The 18,591-nt window shown below is 41.2% G+C and overlaps 1 protein-coding gene across 2 annotated transcripts in view; it reads right to left on the bottom strand.

The window, feature by feature from the left end:
- CRADD (CASP2 and RIPK1 domain containing adaptor with death domain) overlaps positions 1-18,591 on the bottom strand; it is a 233,167-nt gene that overhangs the window by 27,093 nt on the left and 187,483 nt on the right. Inside the window, exons 5-6 of one of the 2 annotated variants that reach the window (XR_010835872.1) lie at positions 16,989-17,115; positions 16,786-16,911 (exon numbers count right to left, since the gene is read on the bottom strand). The exons of the other annotated variant lie outside the window; for it this stretch is intronic. The gene's annotated coding sequence lies outside the window, so the exon portion shown is untranslated. Of the gene's footprint in view, positions 1-16,785; positions 16,912-16,988; positions 17,116-18,591 lie in introns of those variants that run through there. 2 annotated transcript variants of the gene reach the window in all.

The following is an 18,591-nucleotide window of genomic DNA, read 5'->3' as shown; positions in this document are numbered from 1 at the left end:
TGGATAACGTTACTCTTCTGCAGGCTTGTTTCTCCGTTTTGTTAGGCTAGTTATATTTTAATTTTGTTCTTAGTCTTAGGCTCATAGTCCTTAGCTCACAGTCCTGAGATATGGTCCTTATATCTAAGGCGTGATGCTTCTGGCATATCATAGAAATGCAAGACATATTTACCGAGCCCCTCTAATTTGGTAGATTTTAACTTCAAACTGTCTCCCCAGTACCAGGCAACTGCTGAAGTCTCTGCTCAGTTCTTTCAGCCATCCAGCTCTTGTTTTCTGCTCTGCTCCTTGGAGACTTGCCCTCTGCCTTTGTAGTTGAAGAGTCAGCCAAGCTTCTGAGAAGATTTTGTACATGGATCTGGGGGCTCCTCCCAACCATCACTCCTAACCTTCTGGGATTTCCCTGCTCCCTTCAACTTCCAGTTGCTCTGGCAGGCTTGTAGTCTGGCCTCTAACTATTTAGTCCAATAAGTCTGTGTTCTGCAGTCTAGTGAATGTCTGCAGGGGAAAAGCCAGTTAAATGTGAGTTATCACTCCTGTTTGTGCCTGATTTTGGTCCTTCTCTAGTGCCTTGAAGTGGATACATAAGCAGAGTTTATAATTATTATCAGTAGGATGTTTAGTCTGATACAAACTACTTGCTATTACTTGAAGCTGGAAGGCTTTATATATTTTTAAACATAAATAAGGTCATGTTACATATTTTATTTCATAACATTTAAAACATTGAACAGCATGTTTTAGATATTGTTCTGTGTCAGTATATATTAATTGACCTGATTTCCTTTGTCTGACATATGGGTGCTCCAAGTATTCGACGATAAGACTGTATAACAGAGACAAACTGTTAAATGGAGTTGTGGGTTATGAATTAGACCTCTTTCAATGTTCTTTGAAAGCTACTAAATTACCTTCTTTTGAATGCAGCACGTTATGAAGACTAGTTATATTTGGGTATGCAGCATCATGAATTTAAACAATCTTCTATTAATGTGTTTTTGGTTGTTTCAATTTTTCTTATTACAGGCAATGATATAATGAACATCCATTCTTGTATGTTAATTTTTCAGTCTTTCCTATAAAATCATTATCCGAGGGATGGAATCACTGAGTAATAGTAAACCCACATTTTAAATTTTAATATATTCAATAAAATTACCAAGCACTGTCCATAAAGGCTATACAAATATATATGCTCCAAGAGTATATGAGAATACTTACTTTTTTGTAACTTTAAACAACACTGGATTTTATTCTTTTAAATCTTTCCCATACACACAAACCACCCTAATAGCATTTCATAAGAGGGGGACTGTCCAGCTCTCTTTTGCTGTCCTCAGTCTTGATTCTGAGCTACTGACCCTTTCAATTTTCCAACACTGTGTCTCTGCCTTGCCCTTTGAACTAGACCGTTGATGTCTGTCTCTGGGCTCCCCATCAAAAACCATTTGGATTCTACTTCCAGGCATGCTTCCTGACTTTACTGTTAAAACATCATGTCCAGCTCAACCTGGCCCAGGGCTTTATTCTTTAGTGTTGCTCCACCATGAGTATTCACAGTTTACCTCATTCCCTTCACATCCCCTCACTTATCTTCACAATTTACCTCACTCCTCCAATCTAAAACAGACATTTTTGTCTTTGTGAATTAAGGTCAGTGCAATCTGAACAACATATGTGCAACAATTGGTTCAAAAGTACTGTCTCGGTAAGAAATGCTCTAAAATGTCTCCAAAAGTATTGCTGTAGCTTCCTTACCTTCCTTACTTTTAAAAAGTAACCACTAAGGGAGCAAATAACATCCTGGAACATTTTCTCAGTAAAATATATGTGAAGGAAGAGTATAAAGCACTTTAAATATAAGAAACCAAACATACATATTTTCCTGTACTTTCTCTGGATTCCCAGTAACTGACATGAAGGGATATTTTTTGTAAAGACATAAACCTAAGAGGGAAAAGAGAACTGGAGACAAAATGATAGCCACAAAATGTTGCAAATTAGAAAACAGAAGAAGGAAAGACAACTGACCTAGCAGACCCAGGGAAGCGATGTCCTAAGTGAGCAAGCTAAGTCATAGCCCATTTTCCAATATATATAGAACCCCAAAGCCTAAAGAATTAGAAGCATCAGGGGTTTATGATTCAGGGAAAAAGGACAGAAGTCTAAGGGGCAGCTAGACCTCCCTCGCAAATCCTCTTTCTTACTTTGTGCAATCAGGTGACAAATTCTTCTACCTCAGCAGAAAATGGGGGTTCTGGAGAAAGTAAAAACAGAAGATCTCTGAGATGAGGACACATGGTATAGCTGAGGGCAGTAACCATTTTGAAAACAGAAGGATTAAATACTAAATATTGAAACCCTCCCCCTAAAGCTCCTGGCCCTCTTCCATCACATGGTTTTCAGAATACAATGCAGGATTATTAGAAGATTCTTCTCTCGAGAGGGCAGAGAGTAGAAGCAAGAAGAGCTACAATCCTGCAGCCTGTGGAATGAAAACCACATGCACAGAATGATAGACAAAATGAAAAGGCAGAGGACCATGTACCAGATGAAGGAATAAGATAAAAGCCCAGAAAAACAACTAAATGAAGTGGAGACAGGCAACCTTCCAGAAAAACAATTCAGAATAATGATAGTGAAGATGATCTAAGACCTCAGAAAAAGAATGGAGGCAAAGATGGAGAAGATGCAGGAAGCATTTAACAAAGACCTAGAAGAATTAAAGAACAAACAAACAGAGATGAACAATACAATAACTGAAATGAAACCTACACTAGAAGGAATCAATAGCAGAATAACTGAGGCAGAAGAATGGATAAGTGACCTGGAAGACATAATGGTGGAATTCACTGCCATGGAACAGAATAAAGAAAAAAAATGAAAAGAAATGAAGATAGCCTAAGAGACCTCTGGGACAACATTAAACACACCAACATTCACATTACAGGGGTCCCAGAAGGAGAAGAGAGAGAGAAAGGATCCGAGAAAATACTGAAAGAGATTATAGTTGAAAACTTCCCTAACATGGGAAAGGAAACAGCCACCCAAGTCTAGGAAGCTCAGAGAGTCCCAGGCAGGATAAACCCAAGAAGAAACATGCCGAGACACACAGTAATCAAACGGATAAAAACTAAAGACAGGGCTTCCCTGGTGGCGCAGTGGTTGAGAGTCTGCCTGCCGATGCACGGGACACGGGTTCATGCCCCGGTCCAGGAGGATCCTGCATGCTACAGAGTGGCTGGGCCCGTGAGCCATGGCCGCTGAGCCTGTGCGTCCGGAGCCTGTGCTCCGCAATGGGAGAGGCCACGACAGTGAGAGGCCCACGTACCGCCAAAAAAAAGAAAAAAAAAAAAAACTAAACACAAAGAAAAATTATTGAAAACAACAGGCAAAAATGACAAATAACACACAAGGGAACTCCCATAAGGTTAACAGCTGATTTCTCAGCAGAAACTCTACAAGCCAGAAGGGAGTGGCATGATACATTTAAAGTGGTGAAAGGGAAGCACCTACAACCAAGATTACTCTATTCGGCAAGGATCTCATTCAGATTCTACAGAGAAATCAAAAGCTTTACAGACAAGCAAAAGCTAAGAGAATTCAGCACCACCAAACCAGTTCTACAACAAATGCTAAAGGAACTTCTCTAAGTGGGAAACACTAGAGAAGAAAAGGACCTACAAAAACAAACCTAAAACAATTAACAAAATAGTCATAGGAACATACATATCGAAAATTACCTTAAATGTGAATAGATTAAATGCTCCAACCAAAAGACACAGGCTCACTGAATGGATACAAAAACAAGACCTGTATATACGCTGTGTACGAAAGACCCACTTCAGACCTAGGGACATGTACAGACTGAAAGTGAGGGGATGGAAGAAGATACTCCATGCAAATGGAAATCAAAAGAAACCTGGAGTAGCAATACTCATATCAGATAAAATACACTTTAAAATAAAGAACGTTACAAGAGACAAGGAAGGACACTACATAATGATCAAGGGATCGATCCAAGAAGAAGATATAACAATTATAAATATATATGCACCCAACATAGGAGGACCTCCATGCATAAGGCAACTGCTAACAGCTATAAAAGAGGAAACTGACAGTAACACAATAATAATGAGGGACTTTAACACCTCACTTACACCAATGGACAGATCATCCAGACAGAAAATTAATAAGGAAACACAAGCTTTAAATGACACAATAGACTAGATGGATTTAATTGATATTTATAGGACATTCCATACACTTTCTTCTCAAGTGCACATGGAACATTCTCCAGGATAGATCACATCTTGAGTCCCAAATCAAGCCTCAGTGAATTTAAGAAAACTGAAATCATATCAAGCATCTTTTCCAACCACAATGCTATGAGACTAGAAATCAATTACAGGGGAAAAAAACATAAAAAACACAAACACATGGAGGATAAACAATATGTTACTGAATAATCAAGAGATCACTGAAGAAATCAAAGAGGAAATCAAACAATACCTAGAGACAAATGACAATAAAAACAAGATGATCCAAAACCAATGGGATGCAGCAAAAGCAGCTCTAAGAGGGAAGATTATACCAATACAATCCTACCTGAAGAAACAAGAAAAATCTCAAATAAACAATCTAACTTTACACCTAAAGGAACCAGAGGAAGAAGAACAAACAAAACCCAAAGTTAGTAGAAGGAAAGAAATCATAAAGATCAGAGGAGAAATAAATGAAACAGAAACAAAGAAAACAGTAGCAAAGATCAACAAAACTGAAAGCTGGTTCTTTGACAAGATAAACAAAATTGATAAACGTTTAGTCAGACTCATCAAGAAAAAGAGGGAGAGGACTTAAATCAATAAAATTAGAAATGAAAAAGGAGAAGTTACAATGGGCACCACAGAAATACACCATAAGAGAATACTACAGGCAAATCTATGCCAATAAAATGGACAACCTGGAAGAAATGGACAAATTCTTAGAAATGCACAACCTGCCAAGACTGAACCAGGAAGAAATAGAAAATATGAAAAGACCAATCACAAGTAATGAAATTGAAACTGTGATTAAAAATCTTCCAACAAATAAAAGTCCAGGACCAGATGGCTTCACAGGTGAATTCTATCAAACATTTAGAGAAGAGCTAACACCCATCCTTCTCAAACTCTTCCAAAAAATCGCAGAGGAAGGAACACTCCCAAACTCATTCTACGAGGCCACCATCACCCTAATACAAGAACCAGACAAAGATACTACAAAAAAAGAAAACTACAGACCAATATCACTTATGAATACAGATGCAAAAATCCTCAACAAAATACTAGCAAACAGAATCCAACAGCACATTAAAAGGATCATACACCATGATGAAGTAGGATTTATCCCAGGGATGCAAGGATTCTTCAATATATGCAAATCAATCAATGTGATACACCATATTAACAAACTGAAGAATAAAAACCATATGATCATCTCAATAGATGCAAAAAAAGCTTTCAACAAAATTCAACACCCATTTATGATAAAAACTCTCTAGAAAGTGGGTATAGAGGGAACCTACCTCAACATAATAAAGGCCATATACGACAAACTGACAACAAACATCATTCTCAATGGTGAAAAACTGAAAGCATTTCCTCTAAGATTAGGAACAAGACAAGGATGTCCACTGTTGGCACTATTAGTCAACATAGTTTTGGAAGTCCTAGCCATGGCAATTAGAGAAGAAAAAGAAATAAAAGGAATACAAATTGGAAAAAAAAAGTAAAACTATCACTGTTTGCAGATGACATGATACTATACATAGGAAATCCTAAAGATGCCATCAGAAAACTACTAGAGCTGATCAATTAATTTGGTAAAGTTGCAGGATACAAAATTAATGCACAGAAATCTCTTACATTCCTATACACTAACAACAAAAGATCAGAAAGAGAAATTAAGGAAACAATCCCATTCACCACTGCAACAAAAAGAATAAAATACCTAGGAATAAACCTACCTAAGGAGGTAAAAGACCTGTACTCAGAAAACTATAAGACACTGATGAAAGAAATCAAAAATGACACAAACAGATGGAGAGATATACCATGTTCTTGGAATGGAAGAAACAATGTTGTGAAAATAACTATACTACCCAAAGCAATCTACAGAGTCAATGCAATCCCTATCAAATTACCAATGGCATTTTTTACAGAACTAGAACAAATCATCTTAAAATTTGTATGGAGACACAAAAGACCCTGAATAGCCAAAGCAGTCTTGAGGGAAAAAAACAGAGCTGGAGGAATCAGGCTCCCTGACTTCAGACTATACTACAAAGCTACAGTAATCAAGACAATATGGTACTGGTACAAAAACAGAAATACAGATCAATGGAACAGGATAGAAAGCCCAGAGATAAACCTACACACCAATGGTCAACTAATCTATGACAAAGAAGGCAAGGATATACAATGGAGAAAAGACAGTCTCTACAATAAGTGGTGCTGGGAAAACTGGGCAGCTACATGTAAAAGAATGAAATTAGAACACTCCTTAACACCATACACAAAAATAAACTCAAAATGGATTAGAGACCTAAATATAAGACTAGACACTATAAAACTCTTAGAGGAAAACATAGGAAGAACACTCTTTGTCATAAACCACAGCAAGATCTTTTTTGACCCACTTCCTAGAGTAATGTAAATAAAATCAAAAATAAACAAATGGGACCTAATAACACTTAAATGCTTTTTCACAGCAAAGGAAACTATAAACAAGACAAAAGGACAACCCTCAGAATGGGAGAAACTATTTGCAAACGAAGCAATGGGCAAAGGATTCATCTCCAAAATATATAAACAGCTCATGCAGCTCAATATTAAAAAAACAAACAACTCAACAAAAACTGGGTAGTAGACCTAAATAGACATTTCTTCAAAGACATACAGATGGCCAAGAGGCACATGAAAAGCTGCTCAATCCCTAATAATTAGAGAAATGCAAATCAAAACTACAATGAGGTATCATCTCACACTGGTTAGAATGGGCATCATCAGAAAATCTACAAACAACAAATGCTGGAGAGGGTGTGGAGAAAAGGGAACCCTCTTGCACTGTTGGTGGGAATGTAAATTGATACAGCCACTATGCGGAACAGTATGCAGGTTCCTTAAAAAACTAAAAATAGAATTACCATATGACCCAGCTATCCCACTACTGGGCATATATCCAGAGAAAACCATAATTCAAAAAGACACATGCACCCCAGTGTTCACTGCAGCACTATTTATAACAGCCAGGTCATGGAAGTAACCTAAATGCCCATCGACAGATGAATGGATAAAGAAGATGTGGTACATATATACAATGGAATATTACTCAGCCATAAAAAGGAATGAAATTGCGTCATTTGTAGAGACGTGGATGGACCCAGAGACTGTTATACAGAATGAAGTAAGTCAGAAAGAGAAACACAAATATCGTATATTAACACATACATGTGGAATATAGAAAAGTGGTATAGAACTGGTTTGCAAGGCAGAAATAGAGACACAGATGTAGAGAACAAACGTATGGACACCAAGGGGGGAAAGCAGGGAGTGGTGGTGGGATGATTTGGGAGACTGGGATTGACATATGTACACTAACATGTATAAAATAGTTAAGTAAGAACCTGCTGTATAAAAAAAAATAAAATTCAAATTGAAAAAAAAAAACACAAAGAAGATTCTTCACTGAAAAGCATCTTACAAGCTGAAAGAAAAGACCTAAAGATACTGACATTTAGGTTACCAAATTAAACAGCCCAGCCTCATCACCCTGCATGTGACCTGGTGGTCTTCAAGCCCCACCCACAATAGAGAGCTAGCATTAAGCTTTTTAGTGCTCCACCTTAAAATATAAATGACAGCCAAGGATCACCAGACATTAAGAAAGGCTCAAACATAACAGAGATTACACATGTAGAGATTAAAGTAATCTGAAGGTAAAAGAAGGTGAAAACTATCAGAGAGCTAAGAGAATATTTGCAAACATGAAGCAATAGGATGCTATTTTAAAAGGAGTATCAATAAAACAAAAACATCTTAGAAATGAAAAAATATGGCATAAATTTAAAAATCCAATAAAAAGGTTGGATGAAAAATTTGATAAAATTTCCAAAAAACAACAAAATGACAGAAAATAGGAGAGAAAAGATAACATTTAAGGAGGAAGCCAGGAAGTCTGATATGTAAACCCAATATGAGTCATAGAAAGGGGGAAAAAAAGAAAATGGAAGAAATGAAATCATGAAAGGAAGACGAGATGACTCCATAGTGACTCTACAGTGAGAAAGCAGTAGATAATGCCTAAGCCTGGAAAAAAATCATTGACTCAAATGTTTTCTCAATTAGTTAATAAATGCAACAACACCTCTAAACTAAGTCCTGTAGGCAAATGAAGTCATATTATATGACACCTCCTCTGAAATATTGGGGTCCTGTGATGCAGGGCTCAGGACAGTATATGCTGCCCAGCTAGGGTGAAGGGCCAGGGCACAAGAAATGGCACCTCAATGCCAGTGCTACAGAATTGGGACATTGAAATTATGGTAATGTTTCCAGGTTACGAGCCATTGTGCATTGTACCGACCTTCTTCTCGCCATTTCCACAGCCATTGACTAGCATTCGTAAAAGAGATCATTATCAATAGCCTTCACCCTGTCATCTTTGGCTGTAGTTCACAGAACCAAGGGGCTTTATGAGAGGTGCCATCTTGGAGAGAAGGACCCAAAAGCCCAATAAATAGTGCAACTGAGTCACCCTAATGGAAGGTTAACAAAATGAAGGAAACCCAGGACCAGGCCTGAAGCACTGAGGGAGAGAGTGGGGAACCGAGTGTCCTCACAGGAACACTTGAGGCTTCCCTTCAGTATGACCCCATAGCTCACTGATCTTTTCCTTCTTATCACTTGTCACAGCTTATAACTTTTCAAGCTGATTATAAGGTCCATGAGGATAGTATCTATGCTTGTTTTGTTTTGATGTCCCTCATCTGCACTCAGTACTAGGAGGTGATACAAAAAAATTGTTCAATGAGTGAACAAAAGATCCAGGTAAGAGCAGAAACGTTTGAGCTGGCAAGTGAGATACAGAGCCCAGAGAAATTCCCTGAACTAAAAAGAAGAGGAAACCGTGGTGACTTGATATGGGACGCCAACAGCCTGGACAGGAGAGGGAAGAGGTTCGCACAGGTGCCAACTGTGTCTGGAGATTCCAGCAGCTAGACACATACGCATGGGTTTGTGCCTGAAGCAGTCACTGTGAATCCTAAATCCTGGCGCCATTCCTGCCAAGGCAAGCCCTGACCTACAAGGGTGGCCACCGTGGTTGGAGACCTGTTTAGTTCATAGACATGGGGCTGGAAAGGGAACGCCTCAGGTTTTTACGTGGAAGCCCAAACTTTAGGTTGATCAAAACCACCTCACATCATCTTTGCTGGAATAATAAGCTCAGATGATAGGTCATTTCCCAATCCTGTGGATGATTTAACAAGATGAGCTGTTTGGTAGGCAGGATACAGTCACAGTCATCTGTAAAAGGCAGGAGGATTACTCCTCAGAGGGTAGAGTAGGCTAATGACATTTCACTTTGAAAACAGTCTTGGAGTCTACTCCGTGGGGACAGAAGGAAGGCTTTGGGGTAGAGATAGAGAGCAACGAGGATTTTTAGTGACGTCAAGAAGAAGCTCCGATTTCATTTGGCTAAAAAAAGCCAGAATACTCCCCAGAACACTCAGATACTAAGACAACTTCTTAGTACTGCCCCATAATTGTGGGAGAAACAAATTTCAACTGTTCATCTAAAACCGTTTAGCTAGGGATGGGACGTGGGACCTCCCTGCTCAGAGAAAGGGGACAGGCCTCTTCTCTCTGAGAATCTGGCTTTTCCTACACTTTCTCATGCAAAACACTATCAGGAGAAGGTCGTGAATACAGCACTTTTCCTTCAGCCAATGAGACAAATGCCCTATTCAAAATCTTTTGCCGTGCCCTGCCCATACACTGTCTCAGCCAGGATTATTTTGGCTTTTGACGAAATCCCACGGGGTAATAAGAGCAACCTCAACTCTGCTGTGCTATTTCACATGACTCCACGGCTGGCAGCAGGCGGGAGCTATTAAAGATCATCTATTTTATGAACATCACCCACTTGCTGCCTGTGATAATGAGGGAAGAGAGCTACCGACACCAAAAACCCAGCAGGTGGGCGGGAAACATTTCAGTATGAAGCTGACACAGCCATGCTGGGGTCCTTGGCAGTACCTGGACTATATACTGGGCTTATAAAACCACTCGCATGGGCCCGAGTTCAAATTTTGACACTTCTATGTATGACCTTGGCTGGGTCAGTTAACTTCCTTGAGCATCAGTTTTCTGACTTGTAAAATAAGGGAAGTAAGGCTAAAATCCTGACTTCTAAGATTGTCAGAGGATGGAATGACACAATGCACTTGAAATCACCTTCCCTGAGCCTGGCTCCTAATAGATGCTCCACCAGCGCTGACTTCCCTCCTTTGTCCTCCCTCCCCCACCTCTATGCTCACTGTCTGTGAATGCAGTGTTCCTGCACAATGAGTCAGCTGAGGCGACCAGGAATTGAGTTAACTGGACATGTTCTAGCATTGCCTTAAACAAACACCAGGACGCATCTCTGTGCGGCCTGTGACTGAGGAGGGGGTGGGGCTTATCACCCTAGGTTACCTGTTCTGGAAGAGCTCTTCCTGTGCTGAGAACTGTAGCGGGACCCCCTGGCTAGGGCTAGGGAAGTTCTGTTTCAGCATCTGCTGCTGCCTCTGGGAACAGCTGAGGATCCGGACCTGGAGTGTAGGAACACTGTGGCCCAGTATCTGTTGATTCACTCTTTCAACAAATATTGAAAACCTGAATATAAGACAGACACCATCCATTCATCATCAAATATTTCTATAACATTTATTCCATGCCTGACACTGAATGAAGCACTTTGCAAACATTATCTCATTGATTCCTCATAACAGTGCTGTAAGGTTGGTATTATTACAACCTGACTTCAGAGGTAATGAAACTGAAGCACAGAGAATTTCCAGAACTTGCCCAAGAAACTCAGACGCAAGACTTTTTGGACTCAGTGACAGTAGCATTTACAGTCCTCCATTGTACGTCTGGAGGAGGGATAAGCATACACTCATCTGTTCACGATCTCATACATTTACTGAGAATTGCACTAATCACGAAGCGTGTGTCAGACTCTGCTTTAGGAGAGGTGGGGACACAAGACCCAGGTCTGTCTTCACGGAGCCTACAATCCAAGGAGGCGAATGCCAAGGGAGCCTCAATTTTATCCTTTGACTTTGCAACCAGCAAAGAGACGGCTGGCTTGGGTCAAGGATGCCAGTGGAAGAGACTTCTTCTTTGTATAAAATAAATGACCATTATGGGACATTAAACACGTGGCCTTTGCCCTTATAAGGTCCAGGCTAAGGAGCCCATCAAACACTTGCTTAGACCTTCATATTTCAGAAGAGAAATGTGTGTAAGGCTAATGCTCTCACCAAAACCCCAAAAAGGTATGCAGCCATAAGCACTACCTAGTGTTCCCAAACTTCATATGTGTATCACTAATGAAGAATATTTTGTATGAGGGGTTAGGTATTTATTTTTATATGTACTTTAAACCACATTTTAAACATAGCACTGACCCATTACTTCATACTATTGCTTAAAGAAAAAAAATTTTTGAGTTAACTAAAAAAAATATTGGCACAGGTGGTGCATTACAAATGAAAAATTATCAAAGTGGTACTCAAATGACTGGAGTCTGGGAAGCACACAGTGACTCTCACTGAGGCCATTAAGGGCATTTGGGTTGAGGCAGCTCTTCACTGTGTAGGGCCAGTGCCCACATTGCCTGCTGATGCCTAATATCCTTGGCCACTGCCCACCCCATGGTAATAGCACCCCCCCTCCATTAATGCATGGCAGGTGATAACTCCCCACAAAGAATGCCTCCCAACATTTCCAAATGCCACATGGTAGAAGGCTGGGGGGATGTGGTAACACTCCTGGTTGGGAACTATTGCTAAACTAAAGTTAAGGTCTTGCTGGAGGCCTCACTGGGGAAACAAGCTATTTTCAGATTTTTAAAAATAGAATGAAAGTCAAGTTCAATTACCAAGTGGCTTAGTGGTGGGGGGTGGGGACCAGAGTAAGCAAATGAGAACCCAAATGAGAAGACGGCAAAGACATAAAAAGTCGTGGCAGGAGTGGGGACAGAGAGAAAGGGCCTGGCGCTGCTGCAGACAGAGCCTTCCTGGTTTGGGGCTGCTGTTAGGAGCAAGACCAGTTTCTTCCCGCTTGTCTGACAGGTGCCACCTGGCACCTGACAATGACCAGAGAGAGTGCCCGCTATCTGCTGACAAACAGGCAGTGCAACCTATTGCTTGAACTAAATGCAGTGTGACACCAAGCCAGGAAGGTATTCTGCAAGGACACAAGAATCATATGATGAAAAATGCAACAGACTTATCAATCATTAAAGAGGGAAAGAAGGTCCCAGAAAACCACGAGTCTCTTTCCAAGTGACCCATAATGTGCAGCTAACAGTGAGGATGAAAATAAATTGATGCTATTTGTACACCACCCAAGATACCATCCGTGCCCTTTAAAAATCCTGGTTATTTTTTTTTGGTACCTTTGAGCCCTACTTTTCCCAGCGCACTCCAAGGTTTTGTGTCCTCTGCCTCAGTGTGTCTGTAGAACAAATCTTTCCAAAGTTGTTAATAGGTGGTCACAGAAAAAAAAAGCTTCCAATGTTAAGTTTGGTAAATAATGCGCATTTCCATTTTGGAGATTTCACAGTGCACACTGGCACCTTAAAAGCTTTGGAGAAGATTTCTTCTGTTCCCTTGGTAATTTAAAATGCAAAATCCAAACTCCTTGCCTGGTTTTAAAAGTCAGCTGACTTGCCCCACTTTACCCAATCGATGTAATTTTGTTGGGAGGCATACTCATCACTATTGTTCCTAGTATCCGTCTTATCCATCCTCACTTCTCGCACATTCCTTCCTCCTCTAGAAACCCCATTCCCAGCCTCTCCATTGACTTCACACTTCTGTCAAGCCTCAGCTCAAGATTCATGTCCTAACTACTGTTCCCCACAGTGAATTTTCTCTCTACCATGAATTTTCTGAGAACTGTATCTATAAAAGGGGGTGGTGTCTTGTCATGGTGATCCCTTCTAGGTTGCCTTGGGATTATTGTCTGGTTGTGTGATATATGCAGTCTGTAAGCAGCTTTGCTTCTTTTCAGCTTCTCAAGGGAGCCTGTTACTATACTATGATACTATGGGTCTCGCAGAAAAAACACTTCTTGATATATATCCTGGTGGATGCGCCAATGGCTGGCTTTGTTCCCTTGTAAAACCACCTAACGCTATTTGTGTCTCTATGAATTAGCAACCACCGGGTAATGATTGAACATATGTGCTCACACTGTCTATGTTTAATTACTCTGATGTTCCTCCAATTAAATGAAATGTCTGCTACACAGATTATATCTAAATCTGAATAACATGGGGAGTATTCAAAGTTAAGAGTGTGCTCCTGGAAATGGAAGTTGACTTTTTACCTGTATGAATATTGAGAATTTGTTTTTATTTCTCATATATTTCCTAACTTCCACCACCGCCCTCAAAAAAATCCCTGCCTTTCCCATGGTCTTTCTCATATCAGTTCATAATGATTCCATCTTTCCATTTGCTAAAAATACAATCTTGACGTTTCACCACCAGTTTTTTTCATTTTAACACCCTACCTAATCCATCAACAAATCCATCTGGTTCTACCTTCAAAATGTAATCAGAACCTGACCACTGCTCACCACCTCCACGTCACAGGATGTGTGCCCTGCAAGCTGATTCTGAGATGGAGCTGAGCGGGCAGCAAGGTGATTAGAGAGTGCTCCTGGGATCGACACCTGTGAAAGGGAAGGAAACAGGCTTAGAAAGAGGGGGAAGTGGGGCTGAGATACTGTCACAAAGAAGGCCTGAGCTGACTCCACAAGGAGCCCTGAGCTGGGATGGCCCTTGGGAGCTGCTCTGAACTGAGGTGGGCAACCAGGCCTTTATACCTCTTCACCTATAGTCACTGAACACAGGCTGCCCAGGAAGGGGCAAGGTCATTGTGCAAGAGGGCTCTCCTCAGAGGGGGCAATTCTGGAAGCGGGCTGACAGCCAAAGGCTATCAGCTGGAGACCTCCCTGCTGCAGGAGGAATAAATTTTCCATTCCTGAAGGGGTCCTGAGCAGGGTACCACGCATCCACTGCACTTCGCCATGTCCACCTTGACCCAAGCCTCCATCTTTCTCAGGATTAGTGCCACAGCCTCTTCACTATTTCCCTGCTTCAGCTCTTTAAAAATGTCAGCTAGAGTGATCCTTTGGGACTGTAAGTTAGATGATGTCATTGCCTCTGCTGAAAACCATCCAGTGGCTTCCCATCTCACCCTGAGTAAAAGCCAAAGTCATCACAATAGCCTGTCAGAAGCGCCCCCCCCGCTCCTCACAGCTCTCCGACCTCAGCCCCTACTACCTGCCCTCTTGCCCACCACACTTTAGTCACTCTGACACCCTTGCTATTCTTTGAAAATGTTTGGAAAGCTCTCATCTCAAGCCTGCACATTTTATTCTTCCCCTCACTCAGAATGTTCTCTCGGGCCTCAGTATGGCTCTCTCCCTCACCTCCTCCAGGTTTCTACTCATGTCACCTTCTACTCCATCCCCTGGCTCTCCCTGTCCCTTTGTTGCATCCTTTTTCTCCATAGCAGGGAGATCTATAGAAATTCTGGACTGTTGCTTTGACTGCTGTACCCCTAGTATCTATATCCATGCCTAGCACATAACATGTGCTCAAAAAAACAGATGTTGAATGAACTTCTGTAAGTTACAGAAAGAGTTTCCATGATTGGCCCAAGTTGAAAATCATTCCATGGGTTCTCTAGGTCCCTAAGAAAGCCGTAACAGCTTTGATTCCCCTTCTTGCGTTAAGCGTTCGTCATGCAGGTTATTCGGTTTCCTTTACCCAAATTAAAGGAGGAGTAGCTTAAGTGTCTTTTCTAGAACAGGCAGTCGAGATGCCAGAATTCTGATTTTATCTCATGCCCAAACCTTACAAAAACATTTTTTTTCTTTCAAATTTGCTTTAGGCTCTTAAAAGTTGAAGAAGATATGGCTTTTGACAATGATGAAGTTTATCTGAGCCCTGTGCTCCCTGAAAGCAGTGATGGTTAAGAAATGCCCCCCTTTTGTGTCCCAAGAAACAGCTCACCACCGCAAAGGACAACCCAGCCTTCCCATATTCTCAGATAAGACACGCCTCCATCCTTTCTCAGGAGTCCCATAGGATTTGTGGATGACTCCCTTGTTCACTTGCCTCTATAAAACCCTGGCCTTCTTCCTTCTCTTTGAGACATTCCTCATTAACAAATGTTCTCCCTATTGCAAAATTATATCCATAATTGACTGGGGCATATTGTCTTTCACACTCCATAAAGAGGGGAGTTGTGTTGTGAGGATTTATTTTTAGCCTCAAAGATAGTATCCGTTGGAAAATCAACAGCTGACAATAGTAAGTGACAAAATAATTCTTGACAATAGACCACAGACAACCAAAGGGTCCACTCCCTTAGCAGAAAGCCAGCACGGAGCTCAGTTTTAGAGCTGGGAATAATTACTACTTCCAGAGGCTGACAGAAACTTGATTCAAGCAGGTGGCTGGACAAAAAGAAGAAATAACTTCCTAGTATATAAAGTAGATGTGGCTCTATAGAATTTCCTCCTGAAATTAATTAACTCCAGTGTGCTGGGCACAAAAGTCTCAGTCTTGCCCTGTCTAGGACCCCTGGCTCTAAAGAAACGGGATGGAGGCAGGATGCTCCTAGAAGCTAGAGATTGTCATACATTACATGTCTGCAAGCTCTTACCTTTCCAAGAGGTGGGTCCAAGAGGTCCACCAGCCTGCCCTCCCATAGGGCAGAAGATCTGTGGTCAGCTGTATAAAGTTCACAGTTTAGATAAATGGCTTCAACTTAATTCCAATACCTTGGTGAGTCCTTCATACCAGAGTTTACATTCTCGTGCAACCCCACAGAAACACTTGGTTCCATTCTGTTGGACACAAGCCCTCCAAATACCCTACAAAGCCAAAAAATGATCAGTCAGGCTTAGATGCTAGTGAGGTCTGGTGCCCATTTATAACCTATAGACTTAGGGTTCTTGGGGTAACTTGGATTCAGGTTTACTGGGACTCCCCTAAAAATTATATGCCAAACGGGGTGTGTGTGTTTGTGCTTACGTGTGCACTTTTCTAAAGAATGACTCTACAGTCTTCTCACGTTCTTAAAGGGATCCATGCCCCCTGAATGGATAAGAACCACTACCTATTACAGATATTCTGGTCCTTCAAAGAAATATTCCCTAGGCAGAGACCCCTCATCCTTGGCTTTGACACGGCCAGGAGGACCAAGTTCACCACCAGTCTACGGGTAGGCTTACTTACTTCATTTGTAGGCACTCGGTCTTCTTCCGGAATCCACAATGAGCCATTAAGTCGTGCTAAGGACCCTGGTATCAGCTAAGTCTGATTAAGTCGATTCATCTCCTAGAAGCTGACAAGAGGGAGGTTATATGACCTAATCCAACCCATTTGATATTGTCTGTTAGGGCTGCTCTAACAAAACACTACAGACTGGGTGGCTTGTAAACAACAAGAACTTACTGCTCACAGTTCTGGAGGCTGGGAAGTGCAAGATCAAGAAGCCAACATGGTCACGTTCTGGTGAAGGTCCTCTCCTGGTTCATAGCTGAAGCCTTCTCACTGTGTCCTCACATGCTGGAAGGGGCTCTGTGGGGTCACTTTCATGAGGGCTCCATCTTATGACCTCATCACCTCCCAAAGGCCTCATCTCCTAATTTCCTCACCTTTGGGGGTTCAGATTGCAACATATGAATTCTGGCGGCAGGCGGGATAAAAACATCTTGGCAGAGCAGATATTTTCCACAAATATTCTCCATCAACAGTGTAATCTGACACCTAAATTAGCACTGGCTAGAGACAGAATGTAAAAATGAAATGGAAATATATGAGTATTACCAAGATGTTGGGTCCACTTTTTTCTTTTTCAGTACTGAAACCTGGATTTCATGGTCTACGTTTTGAATTCATAATAGCTTTTAGAGTTATTGCCACATATTCTGCATAATTTTAACAGATAAGGCTTAACTGGCTTAATGAACTGTCTTTGCGAGACTTTAATTTTTCTATAAAACAGCAAATGCCAACAAGATAGACAACCCTATTCTAAGCTGTTTACAGTTCTAAGAAGTAAACAGGCAGTTATTACATTAAAAACATTCCTTGTATGCCAGCAACATCTAATTTTAATCTGTGGGACTTTTAGAGGAAGAACTAAGGGCTAGAGATGGCACAAAGAACCCCCAAATATGCCTGATATCTAAAACCTGAAGGCTGACCTGATTCCCCTGTGGTTAAATAAAACACATGCTTCTCAATGTCATTGTTGTCTTGATGTACAGAACGGGATAATATTGGCCACTTAGTCTATCAATAAGATTCTCTTAGCTTCTAGATTGCTTTGAGACAGTAACTTGGAGGCATCTTGTAGACCCGTGGCAAGAGGTGCCATTTGTCACATTGGATGTAAAATAAATTAAGTGGAATTCTGGTATCCATATGCATTAACTTCCCTTTAAGGGACCGACATACTAACTTGGGCAGCACTTACAAATCTCAGTTGAAGTGTCACCTCCTCGGTGGCCAATTCTGTTGCCCCCTCCTCTGTGATACTGGCCAAACAGTTATCGTAACTGCTGGCTGTTACGTTTGTCTCCTCAACAGGCTGAGATCCTACAGGGCAGGGACTATGTCTTATTTATCTTTGCACCTCTGGTAGCGCACACAAGTTGCTAGCTTGCTGATTGTAGAGATTCATTTAATGATAGCCAAGGGTTAGATCAGAATCCCATCCCAATTCTGAATATGCTCTGAATTATGCCTACCAGTTCACATTCCTTGTCTTTCAAGTCTTGATAAAAGTACTGAAGGACCATGTACTTCCTATTTTCATGTGCAAATCACAGCAGGAAATGGTGATTTTGACCCTCACGCTTCTCGGGGACCCGGTAGGGTGAGGAATATTAGACAAACCCTGAGAGCTGAAATAATTCAACTCAATGATTTAGCAAAACATTTTTGCTGTGCCATGCACTGTTCTAAGCTTTTATTTTGTGGGATCCTGATTGTAAGCACAGTACTGTTTTTGTCCACATTACATATGAAGAAACTGGCACAGAAAGGTAGAGTAACTTGCCCAAGAGATGAGCCTTATATGAGTATTCTCCATGCCTCTTACCTCTGAAGCAAGGCGGAATGAAGCCTTTCTCCCCTGCGTTCCCACAGACTCACTACTCAGGCATGGACCTCATCACCTCATATTGTGGTTAGAGATCCATGTCGGTCTCGTTGGCCGAACAGTGAGTTTCTGGAGGACCGGGGCTGTGGTGT

This window comes from Kogia breviceps, chromosome 12 (genome assembly GCF_026419965.1).
Source record: "Kogia breviceps isolate mKogBre1 chromosome 12, mKogBre1 haplotype 1, whole genome shotgun sequence".
NCBI classification, from domain to species: domain Eukaryota; kingdom Metazoa; phylum Chordata; class Mammalia; order Artiodactyla; family Physeteridae; genus Kogia; species Kogia breviceps.
The sequence above is the reverse complement of the archived record's forward strand: the minus strand, read 5'-3'. Positions and strand labels throughout refer to the sequence as shown.